Source organism: Tupaia chinensis, unplaced genomic scaffold (assembly GCF_000334495.1).
Source record: "Tupaia chinensis unplaced genomic scaffold, TupChi_1.0 Scaffold000046_3, whole genome shotgun sequence".
Taxonomy (NCBI): Eukaryota; Metazoa; Chordata; class Mammalia; order Scandentia; family Tupaiidae; genus Tupaia; species Tupaia belangeri.
The window spans coordinates 4424728-4434694 of NW_006159504.1; the positions used below are offsets into that span (position 1 = coordinate 4424728).

Below are 9967 nucleotides of genomic sequence, written 5' to 3' on the forward strand. Positions count from 1 at the left end.
CTGAAAGTGACATAACAGCAATTTGCTGCCAAAGTGCCTAATAATAGGGTTTGCATGGTTTTAATGCAAAGAGTCATTTATTATTTGAAATATTCCAAAAATATGAATGCATTATCATGTATAGACTAAGGTCCAACTTCATTCTTATTTTAAATGACCATTCTCAAGTTGACCGTTACTGTCTCTATTATCTTTTTTCCATTTGAAACAAGATCATCACCAGCCAAAGAAAGTCTTAAATATTACAATGGGCAAATGGTAAAATTATATCTATTAAAAATATTTTAAATTTAGGATAGTTCATAGCCAGCCAGGTCGTGTAGTTTGTACTGGATAAAATAAAATGATATGAAAAGGTCAGGCCCATGCAAGGCAATTTTAAAAGACCTTGATGTCCTTGAAGGAGCTAAGGAACCCATCCAGTATTCGTAGAGAAAAGTCTCTTATGAAGTCCGAAACATCCAGTCACAGAATCAGGGCATCCAGAGCCATAATATGAAAACACATAAACAACCAAGCAAATAAATAGGGTGCTGTGTGACCTAATGGTGTAGCTATTTCTTAGAAATCGTGATTTTCTTTGTAATAAATGTGTGTCATTCTATTATATAATTGTTGGAGAGGAGATATTTGGCCATTTTTATTTTAAAACCAACCTGCAGGATCCTTTGTCAGATAAAATGTGTTTTTTAATTCACATTTAGGTATCATTTAGCTGTCTCTAAAGTTTATACTTCTTATGTACCCACAAAAATATTTGCTTTTCTAGGGAAACTATCAGAAACCTAAGACACTATCTATGAAAGAATTATGAAATTTAAGAATGACATTAAAAATGTCTACTAACAGGCCAACAGGTGGCATAGTGGTTAAGGTGCTCAGTCTCACATGGCCAGTTTCACAGTCTGAGTCCTGGACCCCAGTGGTTTGAAACTCATACAAGGGATGTGTGCCCAAACCCCCAACAGGGGAATGGAGGAAAATGGATTGTTGTGTGAGCATCCCTGCCCCAGGTGATGAGCTCTTACTTTCTGTCTCTCTTTGGAAAGTGTACTCTCCCAGTGGCAAAAATCTTAAAAAAAAAAAAAAAAAAAGTATATTAACTTAAATTCCATTAAGATTTTAGTGGATGAGAAAAGGCCCATAGCCCATGCACCTTGCTAAATGGTAGAGATTTAATTTTTCAGATTGCTTGTCTACATCATAGGACACTTAAAGACATAATTAAGCAGTTCTTTAGTTACTGACATGTTTAGTTTCCCACTCACATTCTTATATACTTCAAATCAAATGATGTTACCTGATCATGCTTAATGCTATACTCAAATGGACAGAGTCAATATGGATATAAAGTAAGACTCACAAGAGTTCACATACTGATTCTTCAGAATATTAAGTGTCCTAAATAGGACACTAAATTTGGTTGTGACTACTGCATTGTCTGATTGTAAACAAATTCTTTCTATTTGACCTTGATATATATTTTTCTCCACACGTTTGGTATATTATCAATGATTCTTGGTATTATAGAGTTGCCAGACAGTTGGAAAGAAAATAACCCATCATTATAGAAGTCCCCAAAGCTTAGAACATGAAGGGCTATTTGAAAGACAACCCATAAACTCCACGAGCAACACCAGGCTTTTGGCCCAGGAATGGACCCTTGATGAAAGAAGAGTCAGCTCACTGGATGGGCAGGGCCAGCTATAAGAACTGGGAATTCAGAGATTCCGCCGGAAGGTCCCGTGAAGCCAAGTCTAGGCAGCCATTGACACTACAGGTAACTCGAGTTGGGAAAGCCAGTTTACATACAAGAGAATAATACTGCCATGGACACTCAAAAAAAGACAGGAATGCTCATGAGGCTCTAGCAAAAGGAGCAGTGGAGGAGAGAGCCAATGACTTCTCAGTTCGGGCTTTTGTTGTTCATGAGTATTGACTATGTTCATGTCTTTGAACTGCATGAGATTCGGCTTTCCACTGTGGTCTATTTTGCTTAAGGTAGCACGAGCGGGTTTTATTTTATTATAACCAAATAGTATCTGGCCAGAAAGTGAGCTTCCTAAACGCAGGAACAAGTGCATATTTGACCATGACTTAGAACCATACTTAGCAACTAACAAGGATGGTTGAATAAATGAACTGATGAGAGAGAGATGGATTCTGCCAAAGAAATCTGGTAAGGCCAGATGATGAGGATTCCAGCTTTCTGAGCCAACTCTAAGTTCCAGAAGCCCTGACTTTATGCCTCCCCTGAGACAAAATATGAACTGGAATAACAGAGAAATAGCTCACAAGTCAGTGTGAGATCCGCTTGCTCGGGGCCACTCTGAGACTCCAGCCTGCCTACCTCGGCTGTGGTAGTACTTTACATGTCTCCAATTTAATTGGGGCAGGAGACAGAAGAGAATCTGGGAAATGCAGAGGAAAAAGAAAATTAAAAGTTTACCTTACGTGGAAGAATATTGAGTTTGAACACATGATGAGACATGTATCAACTTGTATAAGAACATTTAAATTATTTACAACCAGATGCCCCCTATGAAACATGCACGGGAAAGAGATAAACAAGCCACAGCGAATATATGAGTACTTTCAGAAGTAGGAAGGCCCTCTATAAATACAAGAAACTATTACTGTTACATATTATTTTGATAGACAATAAAATATTCATCACTGAATGAGGGACAAAGAGGGAAAAGCTGCGTGCACTGCAATTGGCTTTTCAAGCTTGGCTGATACGTCTGCTCATTCTCTGCTATGACGGTAGTGGAAGCCATTGCACATACGTGTGAATGTCAGATGACAGAAATCAAATCACAGCATGGAGGATGAGTGCTCTTCAGTGGGGATAGATCACCCACTTTGAAAGCATATACAGTAATACACAGTATTGTATGCCTACAAAAAAGAAAAAGAGAAGAAGAACAAAAATTAGAACTATTACTAGAAACTGGGCCCTTGTGAAGGGTGGTAAGTGTTCCAGGAAAAGACTTCCAGGGTCTCTCCATTGCATGTTTGGTAGAAATGAGTAAGAAGAAAAAAAATATAGTCTAATGTAAGTAATCTCTTTCTTGTTACTCAAAGAATCACCCAGTAGAGCTCTGAGACCCATAAGAGAAAGGACAAAGGTCTGTGGTTATAATTGTGAACTGCAGAAGAGAACAAACCTTTAGTCTGGCAGAAAATGCAGAGAAGGAAGATGGAGGCGTGAATTTTGCTGGGGAGTTCCACCTCCATCTCCCTGCATGATTAATAACATCTGGGTATCAGGAGAGTATGAACTCACAGTTGGAAGGTCTAGGAGTCCACTGGCTGTGTCACTTGTTGACAATCTGGACTCAAGTAAGCCACTTAATCTGAGACTCGTTTCTTCATCAGGAAAATGATAGTGGTAACCACTTTTGCTCCAAGTAAGGGGTTGTGAAAATCAAAAGTGCTGATGCATAAAAAAAGTACTTTCAGATCTGATGTCATATAAAAGCCATCATTAAAAACAATTGCTTTCGAAGTGCTGGAGCACAGCTGGGGTCAGGCAGTCTGGGAAGTGGTTTAAGTGGAAGAGAAAAGGGTCAGTCTCCAGTGATGCTGGGAAAGCCACTAACTCGCAGTCCCCCTCCATCTTCCCACCCGCGCGACCCCTGCTCCTCAGGTGTCAGTCGCCAATCAGAGGCATGTTCTCACTTTCAGAACTCACCTTGCTATTATATCAATTTCTTCTCTTTGGCTTGCTTACAAATATTGGCTTGTAGAATGATCTGCTATGTTGACTTGGTGGAGAGAAAAAAGAAAGAAGAAAAGGAAGGAATGCTTGGGATGAGTTGCTTTAGCCCTGGTCTCCTGAGGGAACACATGTGCCTTTGCCTAATCCTCCTGGCTTGGGTTTTATGTGACTCCTTTCCAGAGATGAGGTGTTTTATCTCTCTTTCTGCAGGCCTGCACTCAGCTCGCCCCCAGGGATTTTTCTCCCAGAAACCCAGAGCACAGTGAATACAGAGGAATCTCCAGGACACTCTGGGGGCTTGATGGTGGCAACTCTCATTACTCTCAGGTTTCAGATGAGGAAGGTTTGCAGCTAAAAGGTTGAGTGATTGATTCAAAGCACCACTCTGAGTCATTGATGAAGCTCAAAATGGAATCCAAATCTCCTCAATCTGAACTCAGATAAAGACTTTACAAGATCGTTCTTCTTGAGGCCCAGAAACCTTGCAGAATGTTCACTACTCTCAATAGTTTTTGGAGGAATCTGCTTAATCCATCCGAGGTTGAAGGACAAAGGAAGATTTACATGCTCATTATTAATGATGCATTCAGCAGGTAGAAAGAACATGTTCAAGAAGCAGGGATGAGGAAAGCCTCTGTTCCGTAAGCCATTCCATCTGCATAGCTGTCACTTCATTTGATTCGTTGGTAGGTACAACTGACCACGAATACATGGGAACAGGATCTTCTTTTATTCTTTCCCCAAATTTTGTTCTGGCTTCTGACATGTTGGTGAAAGCACATCGCACGCTCTTGTGATATGCTGTTCTTCTTCCCAGCTGTTCACGCTGCCTTGATGACCCGCCTCAGGTCCTGTCCACTGCCCTCAGGCATCGAGCAGCCGCTGAGTCCCATCCGCACCAGCCTCACGCTGAGCTCTCTTTCAGATCCTCGTTGATTTAAAATCCGCAATATGAGAGGTCTTCAAAAAGTTCGTGAAAGGCCCAGTCTGGTGGCACAGTTGGTAGCAAATTGAACTGCAGTGCTGGAAGCCGCAAGGCTGACTGAGGTTCAGATCCCCAGGTTGGCTTGAAAACACTCTGAGCACGTGTTTGTGTGTGTGCGTGTGTGTATGCACGTGCTCAGGATCTCAGTGAGCTGGAGGGCCAAGGAAAGGGACCATGGTGTGACCAGACCCTCTTGAGGGTACACTTCTCTCTCGTGAGCACACAGGCTCTCCTTTCATGAATAAAATCAATAAACTTTTTAAAAAGTTTACATGAAATGCGTATAATGGAGAAACTATGCACAGACTTCAAAACATTTTCTCTCCAAAGTCATCTTGTACTTTAATTCTTTTTAAAGGTCCTTGTATATGTCAGATATGGTGTTAGGAGCTAGGGATACAGCAATACATGAGGCAGACACAGTCTTAAAATAAAAACACAAAAGGCAGAGGATATGAAAAGGAAGAAAGGAAACAGTTTGAGGATGCAGTGCATGTGTGTGTGTGTGTGTGTGTGTGTATGTGTATGTGTGTGTGTACATGATGTGTGCACGCACATATCCACATGTGCACATGCACTATTTTAGATAGGACGGTCACAGGTGAGCTCTGCGTAGGCTCCTTGAAGGGAAGGGCTAAGTGGTGTGGATGGCCGGGGGCAGAGTGTTTTGGGTGGAGGGTAGAGGACGTGCACCACTCCTGCATGCCAAGCACATGCTGTGGAACAACAGGCAGTGGCAGTGGGTATGGGAAGGGTGAGGGGAAGTGTCTGGCAGGGCTGGGCATATCTTTAAGGCCTTGTACGAGGTGGTAAAGACTCTGAAGTTCATTTGGGAAATCCAGTTTCAGATGGGAAGCCAGCAGGACGCAGTCCTGTTTTTCCCCACTGGAAGATTTCGAGCAGAGGGGCCCATGAGCTGGTTTGAAGAAGAACACGTGACCACAGGGGAAGAGGCTGGTGGCCAGAGAGATCAGTGGCCGTGCCAATGGTACAGGAGGGAGATGATGGTGGCGCACATGTGAGGTGGCTAGAGGTGGTTGGCCGGAGGCATTTCTAAGATAGGACTAAGGAGTTGATGATGGCTTGGGTGTGGCATGAGAGAGAGAAGTCCAGGAAGATGTCAAAACTGCTGGGCCAATCCTAGCAGGGGTCCGCAGTCCCTCCCTGAGATGGGAGATTCTTGCAGCAGCTTTTTTTCTGTGGGAAGTTCTAGAATTCTAGTGTGGATTTGGTACGATTGTCGTGCCTGCTTGACATCAGAGACGTAACACACATTAATGGAGGAGAAAATGGGGACAGCAAAGAAAGTAGAGAAGAGCCCTGGGAAAGTGCAAATGTGGGAGAGCCGGGGTGGGAGAGCTGGGAACATGCGGGCCCTTTATTTAAGTTGCCATTCCTCACTACAGGACGTTCAATATTTAGGTTGTCAGGGCGGCAGGTGGCGTGGTGGTTAAGGTGCTTGAACTCCCACATGGCTGGCTACAGTTTGGGTCCTGGACCTGGGGGCTTGTTTTCTCACTTTCCCTCTCTCTCACTCTGTCTTTCTCTGGTCGAATTAAAAAGAATAATAATAAATAAAATTAAATAATTCTTCTAAAAAATAAAGTTGTGACAAAAGAAAAGTCCTAATGCATTTTTCTGTGTTTCTTATGCAAAAATGCATTAGGACTTTTCCAATAACCTAATACATGTTTGTTTTTATCTTCTCAACTACAAAAAGAATATGAGTGGGCTTTTGGAGGAGGATATAAAATACTCACAGAAGAAAAATAAGAATCAAAATATTTACTATTTGGTTTACCATGCGAACAATATGGCATTCTATAAAAGGCAAAACAGCCATAAAGACTTCAAAATTGTGCGTAGGGAGGGAGGGAGGAGTAGGTGAACACGGAGGGCTTTTAGGGAAGTAAAAGTATTCTGTATGGTGCTCTAAAGGTGGGCTAGCCTAACCCCACGATAGACAACACCGAGAGTGAACCCCAGTATAAACTGGGCTTCGGGAGATAGCAATGCCGGTGTAGGTTTGTCAGCCATAGCTCTGGTGGGGATGTCGGTAGTGAGGGAGGCTGTGGACATGAGGTGGCAGGAGAAATCTGGAAAACCCCTGTATTTACTGCTCAAAGTTACTAGGAATCTAAAACTACTTTAAAAAATAAATTTAGCAATGATTGAGTGTATAAACTTTTTTTTTAATTAATTCAATTCCAAAAATGTCTAGTGAAAAACAAAAGCAAACCGACAGTGAAATAAATGTGTTTCTTCTCTAAGTTGCTTTTCCTCCAGACACTAAATAGTTACAGCAGGATCATAATGATTTCGTAGTTTATGTGTCCTGGATGTCCTGTTCTTTATGAAGCCACTTCTCACTTAGATGTTGGAATCCTCATCACATTGCTCCTCTCGGGTCTCTCCAAGGGAAGTCTTTGAACATGGCTCTGACTCGGTGGTGAGAACGGCAGCAATGCAAGGATAGTCGGGGCTGCTGCAGGGAGGGAGCAGCTGCAAGCGAGTGCCAGTCTCAGCAGTTGCAGCCTGTCACCTGGGGTCGCGTGCCAGTGCCGTGAGGACAGGGCTGTGAGAGACATAAACAGGAACACACATACTCGGTGAGTTGCTATTGGGAAATGAATGGTCGAATAGAGGCGCAGGAGCTCCAGGAACAAGATCGTGATGGCTACGAGCTCAACGCCGTTGTCCACTCAGGTGGCTGAAGCCAAGCAAAGGCACGTATATATTCATTTTTAATACATTTCTTTTTTTCAAGTAGATGTGAGCACAGAAAGTTAGCAGTCCTTTTTATTTTTGGTTAGAGAGAGATTTTGCAATAGTGTGCATGTGCTCGCCAGAGAGTTAGAGAGACATGGAGAGACAGAAAGCAAGAAATCAGCCTCCGTGGGGATGGCCACACCCAATCATTTCTCCATTCTCATCTCGTGATTTGGGGCATGCACGCACACATGCCAGCGTGAGTTTTAAGCCTCCAGATCTGGGCCTGAACGACGGTTGATTATGTGGGAGTCCGGTGATGTGACCACGATGCTATCTACTGGTCCCAAAGTCCTTACTCTTAAACTAGGGAGGATATTTGGCTGCTGCTGGCCGAAGACTCCGTCTGGTGAGTATGAAAAGTCACCTGACAGGGCCGAGTAGTCCTCTGCAGGGGTTTCCAGAATGGCTTGCCTTTCTGGTGAATCAGAGAATAACATTGGAAATGAGGGCGTTCTCTCTAGCTGGATCTGCTTCCTTCGCCACGGGCAATTCAATCATTTCTTTGTTCTAAACCATGGAAGTCTTGAGAAATGATATGGCAGTAAGGTGTGTTGGTTTGTGAAATGATAATTTCTTTGGAAAAAAGATCTTCCTGATTTGTGTTTGTTCCATTGCATTTAGCAATGGGCTTCCAGAGACTCAGAGCTGTTCTCTCACCTGTATGCCCTGGAACCCACTAATCTTCCTTGTAGGTTTACTTTTCTCATTGTGAAATGGGGATTCGTTTTCCTCTCCTTACCGTTTTTACGATGCTGAGGCTGAAATGACTCCCGGACACCTCAAGTTTTGATCTCTTCTTCCTCCTGGGCTCTACTTCTGTCTCCGGCATGCCAAGGTCAGCTCTGCCACTGGATGCTAGTCAAACCTTCCCAGGATCCACTGACACAGGGGACAAAGCCCTTTAGCACTGTGTCTGTACACGCGTTTTTGAAAAGGTACAGATGATGCATCTCAGGACACGTAGAATGCTTAGTACTTGAATGTTAGCTTTGACGTCCAACGTGAAGGCATTCGATTTCTTACATGACCTGTGTTTTTATATTTATTCTTTAAATCCATATGATCCTTACTATTGGGGGTATTTTATAAATGTGGTCTTTTTGGCTGACTCATGAGATGTCACTGGAAGAAAAAGATCTGTTTAATTCAGTACAACGTTGTCTACACAGCGCTATGTTCCCAGCACTGTGCAGATGCTGGAGACAGGAGCGTGAACCCTCCTTCAGGATCTCACAGCTTAGAGAGGAGATAGAAACACAGGTACACTCAAGGAGGTGCTCCTAGTTCAATGACAGAGGTACGGACAAGGTATATGTGCTTGTAGAAGCAGGTACTTAGTTCGGGCTGGTATTGTCAGAGGAGGCTTAGGCCTGGGAATAGAGCACTAGCTCAAGCATGAATAGGATGTACTTTGAGGAAATGTTTGCAAGAGTTTTCCTTCTTAAGAGCTACTTCAGAGTGCCAGCTAGCACGTAACCGGGGTATAGGAGGCCACTTCTAAAAGTTGCAGAATGGAATAAGAATTTGGGTAGAAAAGTTGTAGAGTGGATATCAAGAGATGAGTTGTTGTGTTGTATGAAGGGAGAGGTGCTCCCCTTGGCAAGCATGGGAGATGGAAGAATGGAAGAGGCCTTTGGGCCTGACAACACATATGGTTAAGGCATTGCCACCTACTTCACAGCATGTAAGTAAAGATTATATGCATACACAACGCACACACACACACACACACACACATATACACACAAATAGTTCTAATATGCCAGGAGAAGCAAGGCTAGATATATGAATCGGGCCATTTTCCCATATGATTGAAGAAGTGGGAATGGATGGGAACTCTCAGCTTGAGAAGAGTTCTAAGGCAGGACGTTAGAAGAATGGCCACCAGAAAGGCCAAGAGAGAAGAGAAGCATGATTGGTTCAATGGAAACCAGGAAGAGAAGCAGGAAAGAGGCCCAGAAACCAAGGGTAGGGCAGGAGGCTGAGGACAAAGACACGTTCTGATTCTCCAGAGCTAGAAGTTGGCCGAAGATGCTACTTGGTTTTCAATGAGGAAGAGGCATTTCTAAATTGCTCTGGGCTGCAGGCAGTATGTCTTTTGCATATCAAAAAGCATCATCTGGTGGAGCATAGAGTTTATTGATATTGATCTGTTGCCTTCCTTCCCTCTCTGAACACAATTTGAGCTCTCACCCGTGACCACACAACAAGACACTTCATGTACAAAGTGACACGAATTCATGACATCTCTACCTAACACGGAGCAGGGAAGCTCATACTGCTTTTAGGCTCCAATATTGTAAGAATTTATTGGTATGTCAAACATCACTGTACCAATATATTATGCCGTTGTAAAAATCAAAGAACATTCAAATCGAACCCAGATGATTACATTTTCATATAAAAAATAAAACTGCTATTTACCCATGAACCTTGCAAGATGATTTTAAACTGTATCTGCTCAATGCATCAGTAACTAATAGAGT

At 42.9% G+C, this 9967-nt stretch overlaps 1 protein-coding gene and 1 pseudogene across 1 annotated transcript in view; one reads left to right on the forward strand and one right to left on the reverse strand.

Annotated features, from left to right (window-relative positions):
• Positions 1-9967, reverse strand: part of XKR4 (XK related 4) — a 537397-nt gene that overhangs the window by 348923 nt on the left and 178507 nt on the right.
• On the forward strand, positions 9050-9182 carry LOC114008769 (uncharacterized; annotated as a pseudogene).